Source organism: Hesperophylax consimilis, chromosome 17, assembly GCF_061612785.1.
Source record: "Hesperophylax consimilis isolate HC1 chromosome 17, BYU_Hcon_1.0, whole genome shotgun sequence".
NCBI lineage: Eukaryota > Metazoa > Arthropoda > Insecta > Trichoptera > Limnephilidae > Hesperophylax > Hesperophylax consimilis.
In genome coordinates, this window is record NC_142852.1 from 3,070,165 (window position 1) to 3,092,114 (window position 21,950).

The window sequence follows — 21,950 nt, forward strand, 5'->3', positions numbered from 1 at the left end:
TTACAGTGAAAAATTGGTTTTACCTGCTTCCTTTGTAATTCTTCCAAAGCGTTCTAAGCATTCCTCTTTAACATCCGGCAGGTCTATGTCAATTTTCATATAAGTAAGCCCCGCTTCAACTTGTCGGGGTAAGAGATCTGCGTTTATGGTAACTGTCTCCACATTTATGCTTCCTGGAATAAAAAAGTACAATAAATAGAATGAATCTTTGCATGGCCAGCCCTGAACCAAACGGCGCCTGGCGCGAGTTTAATATTGACTGCCCTAACAGTCTAAATTAGCACACGCCGAGGCAGTATATCACTGTAATCATTAAAATGATGATTTGTGTTTTTTTGTAGAGCGGTATTTTTCAAAAATAATATCAAGGGCGATGTGTTAGGTTAAGTATTCGACGCCCGGAGCGAAATTCATCAATTGCGCCCACATAGTGCCAGCGCTGTATCTTCGTCAAATTGTTATAAACGAGATTTTTTTATATTGAAAAATTGCATTTTTATGTCCGCTTCAGGGACCGATTCTTCAAGAAGGAAAAACCTTTCTCTAGAGCACCTGTAGTAGAGAGTTTGGTTGTTTTCGGTCAAAGAGATATTGTTTTTCCAATCTATATTTATGTATTTTTAACTTATAATACGTGTAATTCACATCATATCCCGGTGTAAATCGAGGAACCGACAACTTTTTATGAAAAATATAATAAAGTTTAATGAGTGCTGTATATTGGTATTTTCCGGCAAGGACGCAGAGTAAGGTAAATACCCAATAAACCTCATATTTTATAAGAGAGGATGTTGTGCACAAGTGTGTGTCCTGTTTGCATGACATTTCAAAAGAGACATTGATTCCGGACATCCGAATTCTAAATTCTATATTTTACACGTATGCAATGCAACTACTCTCCGCATATTGCAAGAATTCCTTCGTTACAGCTGGGAGGTCGAAATCTAAATCCGAAAATGCAATTTCACCTCCACCTTCTTCCTGGAGCCCTGGTTCCGTCTTGATGGATATAGTATTTGGCTTTAGTAGATCCATGGTCTGCTTTGGTAGGATTTGGTAATTAGTTTAACCCTGAAACAGAATAAAGATGTAACGGTATTCAGTGGTATTCGAATTCAGATTTTAAAATTTGGCTTCTCAAGTCGTAGCAAAAATAGACAATAGAAAACCTTGAAGTCATGACAAAGGTTGAGAGAAATGTCGTTTATCTTGGGAAAACTCTTTATTTATTTACCGTTTATATCTACCGCCATTCCGTTGTAATCCATCTGTGATGAAAACAACTGTTATCCGTATATTTGTTATCATTTTAATAAATGCATTTGAAATACTAATTTTTTAATAGGTTGATGTCATACTGACAGTTTAAAACTTTCTGATGTGACAAAACGCCCGATGATTCACTTACTAAACTGGAAGAACGGCCGCTACCAAAATTAATAGCAAAGAATTTAAGTATTATTTCTTACCAATAAACATCACATGCTTGGGATAATAAGTTTAACAGGGCGGGATAGAGAGTGGAAACAGGAAGAAAGATTGTCGGAGAACAAAGCACTTGTCAAAAAATACATAGGTTATGCATAGACAAGAATGAAGTCATAGACAATTAATATAATTTTCATGAACCTGGCCTTTTGAACATGCTAATTTCTATTTTAATTTTACTGGGTACGATAAATATGCCTATCCTAGTAGAAGTACAGTATATACTAATCATTTTCTAACAAAAAAATACATTAATAAAATTATATTTTGTGCAAAACATCGCAAAGAATCGTGGCTCCCTTCTTATCAGGACCAAAAAATTTTTTTTTGTGATAAAGAATATATCACCAATAATGATTTTAAATTTAATATAATAATACATATGTATAAATTTAACTCTTATTAAACAAAATAAAAAATACTGAGTTTTCCATTTTCTTGTTAAAAGCAAAGAAATTTCCAAATTCTATATTGTCGTAAAAAGCCCATCTTCATAATCTAAGAACGGGTTGTTTCAAAGAATTTTAATATTTCTTCAAATTTTAAAGTTAAATTTCTTGTTCTTAGAAAGATATTTTCAAAAAAAAAACAACATTAATATAAAGATAAATTTAAACTAAAAATAAAGATTAAAAATTAAAATATAATTATCACACTAAAACAAAAATATTTAAAGAGAATGGAACAAACATAATTGAATCCCAGACGAAATTAAAAATGAAAAAAGTGTAGGTAATTTTAAAAAAAAGTTGTTCAGTTTTATGATCAATCAAACAAACAATGATCGTGAATAAAATCGTTGTGTAATGTATTAGTTTTTTCTAGTTAAATAAGTGAAAATGTAATTTTCTTTTATCTAGAATATTTTTTTTTTTTTAAATAAATAATAAAATGTGGTTTCGCTTGAAATATCCTGTCAAAATAACGAAGTCGTAGCCAAAACATATTTGAAAACCTTGAAGATATGACAACGATTAAGAGAAACGTTGTTTATCGTGGGAAAACTATATTTATATTTACAATGTTTACCGCCATTCCGCTTTTAACAAAATATCTGTTAACCATAATATGATTTTTTTGTGATCATTGTAATAAATGCCTTCTAAATACTAATCTAATAATAGGTAGACGTCAAATTGACAGTTTAAACATTCTACTGTGACAAAACGCCCAATGATTCCCTAACTAAACTGGAATAACGGCAGCTACCAAATAAATAGCGATGAATATAAGTATGAGTACTTACTTTACCAATAACCATCACAGGCGTGGGATAGTAAGTTTAACAGGAAGAAACGGCTTTCGGAGAAGAAAGCACTTGTTAGCACTTGTCAAAAATATTTATAGGTTATGCATAGACAAGAATGAAGTCATAGACAATTATTATAATTTTCATGGCGGCCAGATAACTCAAAAAAAAAACATTTTCATCATGTGACTTTTGAACACATACATATTGTTAACATACATATTCATCATATGATAATTAATCACGGTAATTAATAAGAACGGTTGTTAGCACTTCACATTCTTCCGCACAGCGGTGGTGTGTGGACGTATACGTAAATAATTTCGTTTTACAATATTAGAGTATTGTTACACCGTTACTAGTATTTTGCCACGAGTGAGGTGACTGTGGTCACTAAAACCAACCCATTATGGACGTGCTACAAATAATATAAAAAATTAAACTAGAAATCTCAAATATTTCTATCAAACAGGACCCCAAGGCCAAAACTAATCTGGAAACAAACATCAAACTTCTAGAAGAAAAATGGATGCACGAAAAAACTTTTTTTTAAAAACAGGAGCGTTTCTCTGCAAACCAAACTAATAGAAAAATTAGAAAAAAAAAGAAAATTCAAGTAATATGGAAAAAATCCTATGCAAGTCGACTAAAAGAAAACCTGGAATCGAAATATTCACTGATTATTAAAAGTGAAAATTCAAATATGACATCAGACGCAATAAAAGACCAAATTGTCAAAAAAATAAAATTAGCAAATTTAGGCACTGTAGTAAATGGAGTTCGTAAAGCTGCCCAAAACAAAATGATAATATCTTAACCTACTAAAGTCCAAATTGACGGATAAAATTAACAAAACTAAAAAAGAAAAACCCCAAAATTTTCATAAAAAATCTACAGGCAGATCTGACAGAAGAAGATATAATCGAGGCTTTAAAAACCCAAAATGAAGGTATCAAAGATATTATGGAAAATGATACAAAAAACACTGTAAAACTAATAAAAATGTTTAAGCCTAAATTACAAAATGGACTCACTAACTATATACTGAAAACCAGCGAAGCACTGAGGTCCTAACTCATTGAAAAGGAAAAATCAATATAGGATTCAGCAGAGTACGAGTAAAAAATGCCACCCCCTGACGCAGTGCTACCACTGCTTGAAATTTGGACACACTGCAATGAAATGTTTGAGCAAAGACAAAAGCGCGACCTGCTTACATTGTGTTAAGGATCACGAATGGAAGGAATGCCCAAACAAAAACTCGGAAGAAATATGTAGCAACTGTATCTAAACAATAATTTTATTTTTTATTTTATTTATTTATTTAACGCCCAGAGGGCTTTTACATGGTTGGTAGAATAATTTTAATTATTAAAACTGGATTCTTCGGTGACATCCTCAATATATTGCAAGAGGATATTAGAAAAGGTATTGAAAGCAACGTCCAGATCGTTGGAATTTAGAGTAGAGTGCCAAATTTATAATTTAATTTTAGAAGTTTGATTTAGATTTTGTTTTTGAGCAATTACAAATCTATTCTTAGGAGATGCTTTTAAAAATGTTGGGCATTTATAAATTGATGTATGATCTGATAGGTTACATACAGCGTACTCGTATTATTTTATTTTGCTGTTTGTTACACTAACAAATGCTTGCCTATATTGATTCTTAAGTGAGTTTTTCTCCATGCGCTGTTGCGATTTACATTCCGGTAATGCAGATGTTCGTTGTAATATTTTTGCGTGTTCACGCAAAAAAATCACGAACTTTTTATAAGAAGGTGTCTCAGATCTCCTCACTGACAATTCGAATGCCATAGCTGTTTCCTTATCTAATTTTTGAGTTCCTATATAAAGAAAGAAATATTGTAATAAATTCGGAAATTTTAACTGTTGTAACGCCAAAATTGACGAATGAAACTGATCTATAAACGCTTCTAAATTAGATGCTGTTGGAATAGTTATTTGTTTAATGTTTAAAATTTGATCGAAATAATACGCTGCGTGTGCTCTATTATCTTCATATTTCTCTATTAAAGCATTCCAAATAATTTCATAACTATCAGCTGTTGTTGGAATCCCAACACAAATATGCAATGCTTTATCAGACAATGAACCGACTAAATGTTGGACTTTTTCTGCATTAGAGAGATCTGTGTTTTTGTCAATAATATTTTTAAACGTTTCATAATAAATTTTCCAGTAGTAGATGACGACTGATTCATATTTTCATTATTCATTTGCCGAGCGGTGAGTTGAATAATGGCGTAAAGTTCATCAAATGATTGTTCCATTTGAAAATTGGGTATATATTCCGGATTTATTGTACGGTTTAGCATGATTATTTTATTAACCATTTCCAAAAATGTATTCCTAATCTCTGGTAACAATGTGGCATTTGCGAAAAAAGCGTTTTTTGACGATGTCGTCTTTAAATTTGTTATGCTATCAAATATTCTCTGAGCTCTTGAAAAGAATGAATTTTGACGAGCTTCGTTAAATAACGAATAATAAAATTTGTCCAAAGAAAATATCTCAAAAAAAATTGTTATTTTTATTTTTTTTAGGCAGGTACGAGTAAATGTCCCATGAAAAAATGAATATAACGATAGCAAGAAAGTCCAAATAAAAACGACGATCTCAAATTTAAAAAAAATCTTTATTGAACCATTAAACAGGCACCATCTTGAATCGGAGAAGGAACATACAAAACAAATTTTTCGTCAAGATGAAATTCAAAAATGTTTGGTTAAAACAGGATTTCGCTGCGCTCAATTAATAAGTGTATTTATTTTTATTTTTTATATTAACTCCACACAGGAGGCCCTGAAGAAAATAATTTCCCTCAGGGCCTATGTCATCTTTGGGGATGCTGTGTGAGGTGTCTTTTTGTGGAGAGGAAGGAGTGAACATGGGTCTTGAAGAGTCCCATGTTGTAGAAGGGAGGAAACACAGAAGCCGGCAGTTCGTTCCACAGCCGAGCTGTTGAACTTAAGAACGAATCATAGAAGCGACCCGTTCTCATGTGACAAATGTCAACCGTGTACAAATAATGGGCGCGCGTTTGGCGTGTATCCCGACTACGCACCGGTGCCGAAGGGATCAATGACGCATGTTTCTCAGAGCATCTTCCATTGTAATACCGATAGAACAAGGACAGCATACCTACCTAACGCCTGTGCTCTAAAGATTGCAGTCCGTTTGTTAAGATTGGGTCTATCGAGTCGGGTCTTGAGAATCTATCAAACGGACCGCCCGTTTTTGCACAGAGTCAAGGGTTTTTTTCAGGTATTTAGGGGCTCCGGACCAAAGATGGCTGCCAAATTCGACAGTAGGGCGCACCTGCGATTTGTACAGGGTCAGCTGTTGTGTACTATTAAAGTATCTGCGGGCCCTGTACAGTACGCCCAGCTTCTGAGAGGCCAACTTTACTCTGGCTTCGATGGAGCCCCCGTACCTGAGCTGGTCACTTATAGTTACACCAAGCATATCAATGGAAGGCCTGTTCGGAAGATTGCTTCCGTTGAAGGAAACTAAATTATCATTTGGATCCCTTTTAGACGTAATCAGACAGGATTGGGTCTTTGAAACATTAAATTTTTCAAGATTGTTTTTACCCCAGGAGGAAATACTATATATAGAGATAACCGTCCATTCTCTGCTTCAAAGCCCTCCGAGCCGTTGGAGTTCGTGTGACATTTTGAAGAGCTTTGTCAAAACTGGAACTATTTCCGCAGCACACCTCTGCAATACCAGGGCAGGTATTCCATCAGGTCCACTAGCTTTATTAACATCGAGCCTCCGTATAACGCGGAGTACATCCCGATGCCGGATCCTCAGCTTTTTCATATAGAAGCCGCAGTGAGGAACCGACGGCAGAACAGCACCTCCGTCGTCGAGGGTCGAGTTTACCGCAAACATTTTCCCTAATAGGATAGCCTTTTCGGTGGCGGTGTTTGCTAGTGAGCCGTCAGGTCTGGTAAGAGGTGGCATACTGGGTTTACAAAAATTTCGACCTATTGAGCCCGCAAGCGACCAGAATGCTCTGCTGCCATGCGGGCAGGCAGCCAGCTTATTGCTGATCTGCAGGTCATGTTCGAATTTTGACCTATAAATGATTCTCTTGCATTCCTTTGCCGATTTGTTGTACGCTGATCTGCTTTCGGGCGTTCGAAATGTGTTGTAGGCTCGGTAAGCCGCGTTTTTTCGTCGAACTGCTTCGGAGCATTGTCGACTGAACCACGGCTTTGAGCCCACACCAGTTTCTTTAGTAGTCGATTGTATGAAGCCACCCATCGCCGATTTGATGACTTCACCAATCTCCTGGGAACATCTTGAAGGGTCCGAAGTCCGAAAACAAACAGCTAACTACGGAAAAGCGTTGAAATGGGCCCGCATACCGAACCAATCTGCTGACCTATAGTGCCACACTTTTCTCCTCAGCCTCTCATTGGTTGGTCTGAGGCTAACGGGGATTGATATCGTCACTAGGCAGTGGTCGGATGATCCCAGAGGCGCTGTGACGTCAATCTTATAACCGTGTGGCACAGTAGGTAAGAATAGGTCTAACAGATTGGAGCGGTGAGTCTGGACACCAGGAACCCTTGTAGGCTCCTGAACTAGTTGCTCTAATCCGTAGCAAATGGCAAAGGATTCCGCCTGTCGGCCAGCCGAGTCCGTTGGGCCTGAGAACTTTAACCATGGTTCGTTATGAACATTGAAGTCCTCCAGAACAATAAACTCGGCCGAAGGGTAACGGGGCAAGAGATCATCAATAGTATCGCTCAAATGTTTGAAGAGTTCGGAAGTGTCTGATTTGCTATGGTTCGGTGAGCGGTATAGACATGCGTAGAATCTTGCCGTACTGGCAAGATTGACGCGCACCCACATTACGTCGAATCTGGAGTTTTCCAGACTCAATAGTCGTACACAGTTGACGTCAGCTCGGCTATAGAGGCAGACTCCTCCTTTGAGTCGGAACTTGCTTGCGAGGGTAAAGCCCGGGCAGTCCAGATAGGAAGAGTCTGGATAGGAAAAGAAGGTTGGGACGTTGGGACAAAAGATGGTGATGAATGGAATTTAAATTTGTGTGCAGGCCGCGAATGTCGGCAAAATTTACCAACAGTTTTGGCCCGCACCGGGGACACCTGCTACTCGCCGCTGTAACGATGTTAATTTTTTTTTTTGTGATTTTATTTTTTTTTTTAAGGGAAGAGGTGAAAGGAAGGTCTGGAAAGGAAAGGTATGAGGGGTGGGTAGGAATCTGGGGTTCAGGCTGTCCAGGAGTGATGAGCGTTTAGTTCCAGCCCACCCACTGCGGTGCTAGGCGATAGGCTGGGAGAGTCCGGCTGGAGAGGGCATCCAATGAGCCCCAAACGCTGCTGCTGGGTCCCCTCCGGTCACGAACCGGCACAACAGCAGTGGCGGGGTTTTTTCACTCGCTGATGGGGCAGCCCACCCTTAGTCGTAAGCCTGAGGGTCGGGCCCCTGTACTATCGAGCGGCCCGGACAGCGGTAACTGGTTGTAAAGAGTCTCCCTCAACCAGCATCTCCCAACCGGCCCGCCACGCAGAAGGTGGGCCGACGCACCCGCCACCAAGACCTAGGCAAACCTTAACCCATGAACCCGGGCACCCCTTCTAAGTCACCAAACGTAGCGAACCACTTGAGGTGACCTGTGGCAGAGGTGTTGGTCATCCAATAAATGGTTCCCAGGGCGGCGGTACCCATTCCCGCCTACCAAATTGAGAATATAGAAAATATAGCTTATGTTGGCACCTAGCATCGTGCTACCTACCTTTATATCCTTTCTAAAATTATTGTGGCCTATCTACCCAACTCCCCTCTCCTCTCCTCTCCTATGCCGATTTAGTTGAGTTAAAATATTCGTCCTGTCAACATCGTTTGATTACGGAGCCCCCTTTATCGACCGTGTCGAAAATTCAAAGCCATCGTGAGCTCGCGCGTGGTGAAATTTGTGAATTGTTGTGAACCAGCGCAAAGAAGGATTGAAAACCGTGGAAGAATAGAAAGGGGTAAGTCGGCGTTCCGAACCTTTTCCATTTCCTATGATTCCGCGTTGCGACGGTGCTATATCCGTCCCCAACATTGGTCATTCGAGCCTGATAATTTATATTAATTGAAAAAATTGTGGTTAATTTAATTATTTCAAGGTTGAATTGTTCATAAAAGTTGATCTATGTGTAAAATTCGCGTCAGCCGTGCTGTTAGCGAAAATTGCCTGTAGGTAGTAAAAAATACTTAACTGGTGACAAATTTGTTAATATTTAAAATAAATTGTTGTATTCACTCGGCATTTTTGTGCAGATTAATTTCTCAATACAATGGCTGAGAAAAAAGTACTTTTGTTGCAATCCCGACGTGAGCGAATAGTTTCTCGTATTCGTATCACGCAAGAGCTCATATCGAGCATTTATGATGATAGTAAGAAAAAAGATACGTTTCTTGCTAGATGTGAAAAGTTAAAAGATTGGTTAGAAGAATTTGAATCAGTTCAAAACGAGATTGAGGAACAATTACTGTCATTAGACAAGATTACAGAAATGTCGGAACTAGGAAACATTGCGAATAATGTTGATTCAATGTATTTCGAGATCATGCAAATGAAAAGCGTTATCACTAGTAATAATGAAAATTCAATTCCTAAAACGGCAAGTAATTCGGTGATTCGTGCACCAGTGATAAAGCTGCCTACTTTTGATAGTAACATTAAAAGTTGGTGCTCATTTCATTCATTATTTAAAAGTCTTATACATGACAGCAATGCATATACGAATGTAGAAAAATACCATTATCTTTTATCGGTAATTACAGGGCCGGCACTGGCACCTATACAATCATTGCCTCTTATCGAAGAGAATTATGACATTGCCTGGAATATTCTGGTAAATCAATACCAAAATTCTAGAATTCTTTTCACGCATTATGTTGATGAAATTCTTAATTTCAAAATATTACAAAACGAGTCTGCGTCAGGTATAGCGCGGTTACTCAGTACGTTTCAAGAGAATTGCGCCGCTATAAAAGCGATGAATATAGAAAATATCTTTGATAAATTTGTTGGTCATATTATGATACGATCGATGGATCTGACTACTAAACGTCAATTTGAATCCAAATTGCCCGGTGAAGAGATTCCAGGGTTGGATTCAATTTTCGAGTTTCTGAGAAATCAAACGCGTATTTTAGAAATGTTATCTTCACATACTACAAAAGAGAAAAAAGGTTCGTTTAAAACGTTGTTATCTGCCAATAAGAATTATAATAACCTTAATTGTCCATTATGTAAAGGTGCACATTTTCTTTACAAATGTGCATCTTTTACATCTTTAAGTCCCCATCAAAGGAGGGACAAAATTAAAACTTTAAACCGTTGTTTCAATTGTTTGAAACAACACCATGTAAAAGATTGTGTATCAAAATTTACATGCCAGGTTTGTAATAAAAACCACCATTCAATGTTGCACATTGCCGCCGAACCATTGGGCGAAAATGAACTTAATAATTCAAGTGCAGCCCTGGCCGCAACAACGATTCCGAGCGTTTCTACAGTTTTGTTAGGAACGGTACAACTTGAGGTCCGAAATCAGTATAATGATTATATACCTATCCGCGCCGTCGTGGATTGTGGGAGCCAAGTCTCTCTGATTACGGAAAGATGTACTAAGCTCTTGGGTTTGTCAATTAAAAAACATCGTATTTCACTGAACGGTTTAGGAAATTCTAGTATAAATTCTTGTCATGGAAAAACAAAATGTTTTATAAAACCTCGAAATAAAAAAGGGCCTATTCTTCAATGTCAAACTGTCGTGATTACAGAAATCACTTCTAATCATCCGTCATATGATTTACCATCGAGTGGAACGTCACAATTTAAAAATTTAAAATTAGCTGATGAATCATATTACAAGTCGGGCAAAATAGACCTTTTGTTAGGAGCTGACGTATACTTGGATATATTTAATAGTGGCCATGAAATAATTCACGGCTCTCCATGTGCTGTAAACAGTGTATTCGGTTACATTATAATGGGGAAGATGGAAAATTCGTCATTTCAAACGCCTTCGTCTTTATTTGTTGAAACAAATTCGTTAAGCAATACTCTTAGAAAATTTTGGGAAATTGAAGAAACACCTTCAATTGTGACGAGTAATCCGGACGACGAATTAGCCGAAACAATCTACGCTTCGAATCACTATCGAGAATGTAATGGTAGATATGTTGTACCATTATTAACAAAATCTGAAATTATGCCTTCTCAAAATTCCTTAAAACTTGCGGAATCGCGATTGAACAAACTAGAAATTCGTTTTAAAAGGGGTCCCATGTTAGCAATTAATTACGGAAATTTTATACAAGAATATGAGGGTCTGGGACACATGACACGGGTACCTCGGAATTTAGATGCATTCTATTTACCTCATCATTGTGTTTTGAATCCTGACAGTAAAACTACAAAACTACGTGTGGTTTTTGATGGGTCGGCAAAAACCCAACCAAATAACTTATCTCTAAATGACTTATTATTGAACGGTCCAAAATTGCAAACTGAAATTCCACGTATGATTTTAAATTTTCGTTTTCATAAGTATGTATTTACAGCTGATATTTGTAAGATGTATAGGCAAATATTAATTATTCCATCTCAGCGTAAATTCCAAAATATTTTGTGGAGAGAATCTCAGAATGAACCGGTTATTGATTTCGAGTTACAAACTGTAACGTACGGGTTGTCTAGTTCACCATTCTTGGCCATTCGTACCCTTCGTCAGCTAGCACAAGATGAAGGATCAAAGTATCTTGATGCTGCCAAGGTTCTATGCGATGATTTTTATGTAGATGATTTGGTAACAGGGACAGAAACGATTAGCACAGCCCTCAGACTAAAACAAGATATCATTGGATTGTTAAATCTTGGGAAATTAGAACTTAGTAAATGGCAATCTAATACACCTTCACTTTTGGATCACGTTTCGCAAGAGCACCAGCAAGATGGTCATTCTTTTGATAACGCCGGAACTGATCAAATTGTTAAAATATTAGGCATTCAGTGGAGTCCAACGACTGATAGTTTTACCTACAAGGTCGATCTACCTTTAAATGAGATATGCACAAAAAGAACAATTTTATCAACGGTAGCTCGTTTATTCGACCCACTTGGGATCATCACCCCAGTGACATTTTTCGCAAAATGTCTATTACAGGAACTATGGAAGTTAAGTGTCGATTGGGACGATCGTGATGTTCCACCACATATTCATAATACGTGGAGTAAATTTGTAAGTCAACTTTCATTACTTCGAACATTGAATATTCCTAGATATTACAACACGGTGATGACAAGTCGTCTTTTCCTCGTAGGGTTCTGTGACGCTTCACAATTGGGTTATTCTGCAGTGGTATATTTATTAGAGCGTAATAGCAATACCACTCACATCTTAATGGGAAAATCGAAGGTCGCTCCTTTGAAAACCCTGTCAATTCCACGACTAGAATTATGTGGGGCCGTTCTTCTCACGAAACTTGTAAAGTATATTATGTCATCTGTAAAGTTTGCCGAACAAATAGAAAACGTTTTTCTATTTACAGATTCGACTATTGTACTAGCGTGGCTAAAAACGCCGCCATATTTATTGAAAACATTTGTCGCTAATAGGGTTGTACAAATACTGGAAAATACACCAAATGCTGTTTGGAAGCATGTTGTCTCGGAGGAAAATTGTGCCGATTCTGGTTCAAGAGGGCTTTTCCCAGCAGACATTATATCACACCCTTTGTGGTTTACGGGACCAAAATGGCTTCACCAACCAATAGCACTCTGGCCTTGTTCAGCTGTGTACAATCAATCTGACGGAGAAATACCAGAACTCAAAACATGCAACCTTAAAACGTTTGTATCATCTCAAATAGTACCTAATTCGATTATTAGTAAATATTCTTCATTTTATAAATTGCAACGCGTCGTCGCTTGGATAATGCGTTTCGTAAATAATTGTCAGAAACGTCCTGGTAGTGGAAATTCAAACTCGACTTATCTAAGTTCTCGCGAATTAAATGATTCGCTTATGAAAATCGTACGCATTGAACAGGAAACGTATTTTTCTGTTGATATACGTAATATGCGAAATGGCAGTCCATGTTCAACGCAAATTCAAAACTTGAAACCGTTTCTTGATAGCCACGGTATTATCAGGGTGGGCGGTCGACTCAAGTATTCAAATTTGTCATATGAAAGTAAATTTCCGATCTTACTTCCGAAAATCTGTCATTTAGCTTATTTAATTATAGATTATTATCATAAACTATATCTTCATGTTGGGCCACGAAGCCTTCAATTCACTATTCAGCGTAAATTTTGGATAGTGGCTGCACGGAATAAAATTCGCTCACAACTGTCGAAATGCATTGTCTGCTATAAAATGAAATCTTCGGTGCTACCTCCCCTAATGGGTGATTTACCTCCCTCTCGAGTGCAACAAAGCCGTGCTTTTTCTCGAGTTGGTGTAGATTTCGGAGGACCTTTCACTTTGAAAGATCACAAACGTAGGGGAGCAAAAACGTCAAAGGGTTATTTATGTCTATTTGTATGTATGGCGACGAAAGCAGTTCATTTAGAGATCGTGTCTGATTTATCTTCTGAAGCATTTATTGCAGCCCTTAGCCGGTTTACAGATCGTCGAGGGTTATGTTCTGAAATCATAAGCGATAACGGAACCAATTTCGTCGGTGCAAATCGGTACCTACTCGGTATAAATAAATTCTTGGCATCACAGCGTGATGTTATATCTAATCATCTAATTCAGAGCGGCATTATTTGGTCTTTTAACCCTCCAGCGAGTCCTCATTTCGGAGGCTTATTTGAGGCAGGGATAAAATCTGTAAAATACCATTTAAAACGGGTGATAGGTGAGACCGTTCTAACTTATGAAGAATTTGCGACAGTTCTCACTAGAATTGAGGCCATCCTCAACTCCCGCCCTTTGTGTTCAATGAGCTCAGACCCCGAGGATGTGAATGGACTCACCCCGGGCCACTTTTTAATCGGTGGATTCCTACTAGGTTTGCCTGAATATGACTTTCTTGACACCAAGTCTAATCGTTTAAGTAGGTGGCAACATCTCCAAAAGATGTCGCAACATTTCTGGAAACGTTGGCATTTAGAATATTTAAATACGCTTCAACAACGATCAAAGTGGTGCAAAATTAATCCAAACATTAAATTAGGTCAATTAGTGTTAATAAAGGACGATCGTCTTCCACCGATGAAGTGGGTATTAGGACGAATTATCCACGTTCATCCCGGTAAGGATGGAATAGTTAGGTTAGCTACTGTTAAAACTCAATCTGGTTCCTTGGTTCGACCAGTGATAAAGCTTTGCCCGTTACCAGAAGAATAAAATTATTATTAGTGATAATTCTTAAGATATACATCTAAAATTGAATACGTTTTCATTTTCCAGTTTTGTTATGTTTTATTTTTATTTTATTTACCATTGGGATCTATATATTTTTTGTTGTTGTTGTTTTAGATGTCTATACTCTAATTCTCGTTTTGTTTCTTACTCAGATTCTAGACCAAAGGAGTTATTAGCAATTTTAAATATTTTTCAAAACCAAAATTTTTGTTGTGGTCCAGGAACCATTCTTCGAAGTTATACTTAATTTAGTAAAAGTTATTTTTTTTTTATTATTTTCTGCGAGGCATTACGGATACAACTTGAATGAACAATTTACCTATGTATATATTTAAATTTACCTTTTATTAAATTTTGTATCATAATTGTTAATTCGTTCAAATTAGGTGGGCGGAAATGTTGGCACCTAGCATCGTGCTACCTACCTTTATATCCTTTCTAAAATTATTGTGGCCTATCTACCCAACTCCCCTCTCCTCTCCTCTCCTATGCCGATTTAGTTGAGTTAAAATATTCGTCCTGTCAACATCGTTTGATTACGGAGCCCCCTTTATCGACCGTATCGAAAATTCAAAGCCATCGTGAGCTCGCGCGTGGTGAAATTTGTGAATTGTTGTGAACCAGCGCAAAGAAGGATTGAAAACCGTGGAAGAATAGAAAGGGGTAAGTCGGCATTCCGAACCTTTTCCATTTCCTATGATTCCGCGTTGCGACGGTGCTATATCCGTCCCCAACAGCTTATATAAGTATATAAGCTATATTTTCGATACAATAATACAAATATTTGGTTGATATATGTAAATAAACATTTTAGTAAAAATCACATCAGCGGTAAATAATTAGGAAAATTTAAACAGTTCCTGTTTAACATATGTATATAAAACGAAATTACCAAATTAGAGAAATAGTTTGAATTTGCCTATAAATATTTTCATTATTCATTTGCTGGGCGGTGAGTTGAATAATGGCGTAAAGTTCATCGAATGATTGTTCCATTTGAAAATTGGGTATATATTCCGGATTTATTGTACGGTTTAGCATGTTTATTTTACTAACCATTTCCAAAAATGTATTCCTAATCTCTGGTAACAATGTGGCATTTGCGAAAAAAGCGTTTTTTGACGATGTCGTCTTTAAATTTTTTATGCTATAATATTCTCTGAGCTCTTGAAAAGAATGAATTTCGACGAGCTTCGAAAACTTAATTTCTACGTTTGACGTTTCGTTAATCATTTGTACGATAAATAATTTTATAACAATAAATCGTTTAAATAAAATAAATAATGCGAGATCTTACTGTACAAAACCATATACCCTATCCACATAAATAAATCGACACGTATTTAACAATGAAACACAATATCGTGGATAAATGCGTAATTACGTATCATAATTACGCGATGCGCTGGTTCATATCTCTACATAATAATGTATGTTGCTCAAATTGATCAAATGTTAAAGCTGTGGACCTTTTAATAAACAAATCAATTAATCTAGGTTGATATATTATTTTGGCAATGAGTTTTATAAAGGTAGAAGGCACTTACAGAGGTGGAGGAACATTCACTTGTTGGGATGCTAATTTCACTATAGTTTTATAAAGGTATAAAGGTACTTACAGAGGTGGAGGAACATTCACTTGTTGGGATGCTAATTTCACTATAGTTTTGGTTTGACTAATTGTATTTATTGCGATGCGTATGTAATGATTTCTGATTGCTATGCGATGCGTTATAGGTAATAATGTCCAGTTCGCGTCACGGCTGTAGGTTTTTGACAGAATCCCGGACAGAGGGGAGAAGTATAAAGGAGAGGAAAACGGGGTTCTGGAAAAAAAATTCATTGCCATAAAATAATTCTCTATGAATCAACAATTAGCCATTTTTGGCATAAACATAGATATTGTATTATGTTGATTTATTTTTTGTTATAATACTAATATATGTTAAGATTTTCTTAAAAAGCTTACTATTAAAATAAGTATGATTCAAAATTATAAAAAAATGTTCCTTCTTGATTTTTTGGCTTTCAAATTAAAAACAAATATCTAATTTTTATTTAAATGCAGCCCCTATCACCTGACAATAATCAGTCAAAATAAAATATAAAATATTTGCTATAACAACAATTCATCATTATTTTTAGGGTCCTTAGAGACCCCGCACGACTCCTCGCGTTAGAAAAAAGGCGCGACGGGGGGAGGGCTAATGAAACATTTTACAATAACCGATGTTTAAAGTTCTTGCCTAAAATGACTTTTGAAGTCTTCAAGGCCGATGTTGAAAATGTCAAGAGACCTCGTTGTATCATCATTAGCAGCACCAAGCCTCTTACTTCTTACCTCTACGCTGGGCCATAACGTCCGTTCTTCCGTGTGGAATACGTCGACCCTGACGGTGGTTGTTCGGTACAAACAATTTATAGCATTCCAAGAGGTATGGGCTGTCAATGTTCTCCTAGATTGGAGACTTTCGTAGTGCGTTTCGGAGAGAAAATCTATATGATGCATAAATCGTGGGTATTCACCATGCGTTCTCATATAAAGACTCTTAGAAAAATAATTTTTTTTTTTTCCAATAATTCTATGTATTTTTGCTGGTATGGGGCCCAGACAGCAGAAGCGTATTCTATTTTAGATCGTATAAGGCAGTTGAACATCGATATCATTGCTTCGGGCTTGGAGAATTGTTTACTTTACCTATCATAAATCCAAGAAGTTTATAACAAGATGGTACCAATCCCACTTTATGATCTGAAAAAGTAAGTTTGGGATCAAATGATCCCTGAACTGGGCATGAGGTCCGAGCCCCCTCATGTGTGTGTTTATTTGTTGTTTTATTATAGCCCTAGACTCAAGCTATGCTAATGTTCTTATGAACATAATTAAATGATAAGTTTTTTTTTCATATTTTTTGCTATCCATTTTTCCCTTGTGGGAGTTCTTTGGTTCCGTCAATAAAATATTTTGTGATTTCATAAAAAAATTCTCTGTTCTATGAAAACATTTCTTATACTTAAATGGACTACTTTGTTTTATCTATAGGATATTTTGTATTTTGTGTTCTTCGGCAGTAATGTGTTAGAGCATAAAACACGGGTGTCCATTTATTTATTTAATATTCATCAATTATTGACATGTTTGTTTAACTATGGTAAAACATGAATAAAATTATGGTTTCATCATTCACAGATCTTAATTGTTGAATAAAGTAAAAAAGTTATAAAGTTTCAAACATCCAGAACACAAAAATTACTTTCCTGAACAAATGTCCAATGTGGACTTCAGTACTTTATCCTTTAAGGTCGAGAATTTATTTATAAGTAGTAATAATATTACGTTCATATATTTATTTATATGTACATCAAGTTTACAAACTGCTTAAACTTCGAAGACTAATAAATAAAATAATACTATTGAAGGGTATCAAAATCATTTACGAATTTACCCTAATTCCGTTTATATATAATATTTTAGTTCCAGAGGTTTTATCAAAAGATTGTAAGTTTCAATCAAATGGCTCGCGAATTCTGAAAATGCTTTATCGTAGATGTTCTTCTACGCGTAAGTTGACGATAGAAAAGCAAAGCCATAATTACAAATAAGTTTATATGAGCCCAAGGGGTTGGTTAAATATGCAAGATGATCTATTTAAAAAATATATATATGTTAGAAAAAATTATATTATATTTAGAAAATATAGTTTATATAAGTAAATAAGCTATATTTTCGATACAATAATAAAAATATTTGGTTGATATATGTAAATAAACTTTTTAGTAAAACTCACATCAGCGGTAAATAATTAGGAAAATTTAAACAGTTCCTGTTTAACAAATGTATATAAAACGAAATTACCAAATTAGAGAAATAGTTTGAATTTGCCTATTGACCCTTTGGAGACTGCAGCAAGAGAGGTGGGCTTGCAAATCAATGAGAACAAAACTAAAATCATGATGCAAACCAGAACCCCACACCGCATAATAAAAGATAAAGTGAATTTTAAAAACTCCTATAACTTTGAAGTGGTTGAAGAGTTTGCCTACACAAATAAAATTCGCCGCAAAATTTTCAATGTGGAAGTATAAACACTAAGGCAAAGTGATCTAATGATATTTATTTTATATTATCTATTGAATTTTCTGCAAGTACAAGATAAATATTTTTTTATAATTATAATTACAGTATCATTCAATTTTCAGACTTACTTCAATTTCAAAAACAAAACATCGTTTAGTTAAAAAGCACGAAGTTAAAATATTGAATAAATATATTACATTTTTCACTTAAGTTTTAAAAGAAAAATAAATAATTTACCACTCGAATCAGATTGAATTCAATTCAAGGATAACAGAAGGTTTCAAAATTAAAAAAAAAAATCCACCATGAATACGCACGTTTTTCTGATAATCGAAAATTTTTGGAAAGCGAAAAACGTCTTTCTCCACTCTGGGTTAGCAAATGGCGGGTCAGCCGCCGTTTTTTGATAGTATGTCAAGGTTTACTAGGAACAAGAAAAAGTTTATTCTCCTTTGTGAATCAGCATGTGTCTCTTCAAATCTGCCTTTCGAGAACATGAATAATTGCACTTGAGACATGAAAAAGGTTTAACTCCACTGTGAGTCAGCATATGGCTCGTCAGATGGCCCCTTTGAGAACATAAATAGTTGCACTCGGAACATGAGAAAGGTTTGTCTCCACTGTGAGTAAGCATGTGGCTCTTCAAATTACCCTTTTGAGTAAATGAATAGTTGCACTCAGGACATGAAAAAGGTTTTTCTCCACCGTGAATCATCATGTGTTTTTTCATATCTCCTTTCCGAAAAAATGAATGGTTGCACTCGGCACATGAAAAATGTTTTTCTCCACTGTGAGTCAGCATGTGAGTCGTCAGATGGCTTTTTTGACCAAATGAATAGTTGCACTTGGAACATGAAAAACGTTTTTCTCCAGTGTGAGTCAGCATGTGAGTCGTCAGATTGCTTTTTTGAGAACATGAATAGTTGCAGTTAGAACATAAAAAAGGTTTTTCTCCACTATGAGTCCGCATATGTATAGCCAAACATCCCCTTTGAACACATGAATAACTGCACTTGTAGCATAGAAAAGGTTTTTTTCCACTGTGAGTCAGCATGTGGCTCAATAGATGGCCTTTTCGTGAACATGAATAGTTGCAGTCGGAACATGAGAAAGTTTTTTCTCCAGCATGGGTGCGAAAGTGTTTTCCGAAATTTGACTTACTAGAACAGGAGTAGTTACAGTGGGGACATACGAATAGTTTTTCCACGAGATGCGTCTTCAGCTCTGTTGACAAATTTGAAAAATAATACGGATAAAGAAGGCTCATAAAAAAACCTATAAAAATAAGTTAGCACGATTGAATTTAAATATTACAAAGAAATCGGTTATACCTGCTGTCTCGGTAATAGTATGAATGCTTTCTAAGCATTCGTTTTTAACATCAGGCAGGTCTATGTCAATATCCATATAAGAAAATCCCCTCTCCTCTTGGTCTCGGGGAGTAAGTTCCGCTTTGATGGTTTCAGTCTCCACATTAATGTTAACTGAAAAAATCAATAATACCTACAATTTGATACACGACAAAGTGTTTTTTTTTTATAATAATTCTTTTAGGATTTAATACCCCATTAAAAATATTGAAAAGCGTGATTTTTGATAAAAAAAAAAACGGTGACTTTGATGAATAAGAATGACTCCAGATGTCCGCTTCAGATCGTCAGATGCATGCTTCAACTAGGAAGAACCATTTGACCCACTGGCTGAGTGAAAGCTTGAATAATGAAGACTGTATTGTGAGAAATATATAAGTTATAAGAGTTCTCTAATTTTAAAGTTTTCTACAAAAGTACATATAAAAGTAAATATCAAATAAACTTAAAAACGACCAGAACGTAAATAATATATGTCCTGTTAACACGGCATTTCCAAACGGACATGGAGTCCGAACATCCGAATTTAAAATTCAACATTTTATACGTATGCCGTGCAACTAACTGACTGTCTGAGTACTCTCCGCATATTGCAAGCATTCCTTCTTTACATCTGAGAGGTTGTAATCAATATCCGTATACGGCATTGTACCTCCGCCTTCTCCCTGGGACCCTGGTTCCGTCTTGATGGAAACAATGTCTGGATTTAGTATATCCACGGGACTGCTGTTGTAGCGTTTGGAAATTAGTTAAGGCGAGGACAAATTACCTGAAACAACAAATAGTGGGTAAACTTCGGTTTATGGGCGAAATTCCTAAAAAATAAAACTAGTTATTTTTATTCTAATTTTGGGCCGGGGAATCCGAATCTGGAAGAATTAGGTTGCAAGAAAATCCATAGAGTTGGTAACGCTGTATGTAATATCTTTGGTTATTTTTCTATGGATTTTATTGTCAAAAACGTGTCGAAAATGGGGTATTGTATTTTGTTCTGCATCGAAAATTTTTAAGTCGTGTATTTCAGTTTATATTGCTTGCCCCAACCTAATTCTTTCGGATTCAGATTCCCCGGCCCAAAGTTAGTATAAAGATGTATAAAGATAACTAGTTTTATTGTCAGAAAGCGTTCAAAATGGCCAGTTAAATTGTTTGTGCGTCGAAATTTTAAGGTCGTGTAATTCAGTTAATATTGCTTGCCGCAACCTAATTCTTCCAGATTCGGATTCCCCGGCCCAAAGTTAGAATAAAAATAACAAGTTTTATTTTTTAGGAATTTCGCTCATAAACCGAATTTTTTCCCAAATAGTATTAACAGAACTTCTCATTTCAGTGAGATTTTAATATGTGATATCAAAACACATATTTGGTAGTAATGATGTAAATGGTGATCTTGACCTTGAAAGTATGACAACGGTTTAGAGAATCGTCGGATATCTCTTTAGTTATTTACTGTGTCTGCCGCTATTCCGCATACGCGTAGTGCGTATATTTCTTATTTCAGTATATTTTAATAAATGCCTTCGAATTGCTAATCTAATAATAGGTAGACGTCAAATTGACAGTTTAAACATTCTGCTGACAAAACGCCCAATGATTCCCTAACTTAACTGGAATAACGGCCGCTACCAAAATGAATAGCGATGAAAATAGGCATTAGTAACTAAGTATTCTGTCTTCGTAAACTATTTATTTTGCAAACGATGAAATACATATTGAAAAACAAAAATAAATTCAAAATAAATGAAAACAGAACCAACATTAGAAATAATAATGTATTTTATACCCCCCAAACGAACACAAAACAAATGCAAACACACTGCAGTTTCATTGGACCTCGTACTTTCAATCTTTTACCGAAAAATATTCAAGTGATTACTAAACTTCCTCAATATTTAAAATAATTAAAATTATGGCTTTTCGATAAAGCAGTTGAAGCTTCTTTACTTAATTTGTTTTAATCAATTTATGTTTCTCATAAAATATTCACCATATATTGCTCTAAACACTTATAACTTCACAATTCACTATCATAAACACTTTTTATACAAAACGCTAATACAAAATGTAATCTTGTTTTTATTTTATATGCCCACAATTTGTTTATTTCTAGGTACAATAAAATAATAACTTAAATATATTACCCACGCACAGGCTGCGCCTTAGTGGGTTCCCATTATTCTTATTGATTTATATAATATTGTATGTAATTAATGTAAAAATTGGGAAAAATAAAGGAATTAAAAAAAAAAAAGTACTTACCAATAACCACCACAGGCATGGAATAAGTAAACAGGAATAAATAAACAGGAAACAGGAAGAAACGACTGTTGG

At 35.8% G+C, this 21,950-nt stretch overlaps 1 long non-coding RNA gene across 1 annotated transcript; it reads right to left on the reverse strand.

Annotated features, from left to right (window-relative positions):
• Positions 1-164: 164 nt before the first annotated feature.
• On the reverse strand, positions 165-21,938 carry LOC149415781 (uncharacterized). The gene is made up of 4 exons (XR_016303545.1): positions 21,879-21,938; positions 19,581-19,733; positions 19,442-19,473; positions 165-173 (listed from the first exon to the last, which is right to left on the reverse strand). It is a non-coding gene; the product is annotated as an uncharacterized LOC149415781 (long non-coding RNA).
• Positions 21,939-21,950: the final 12 nt, after the last annotated feature.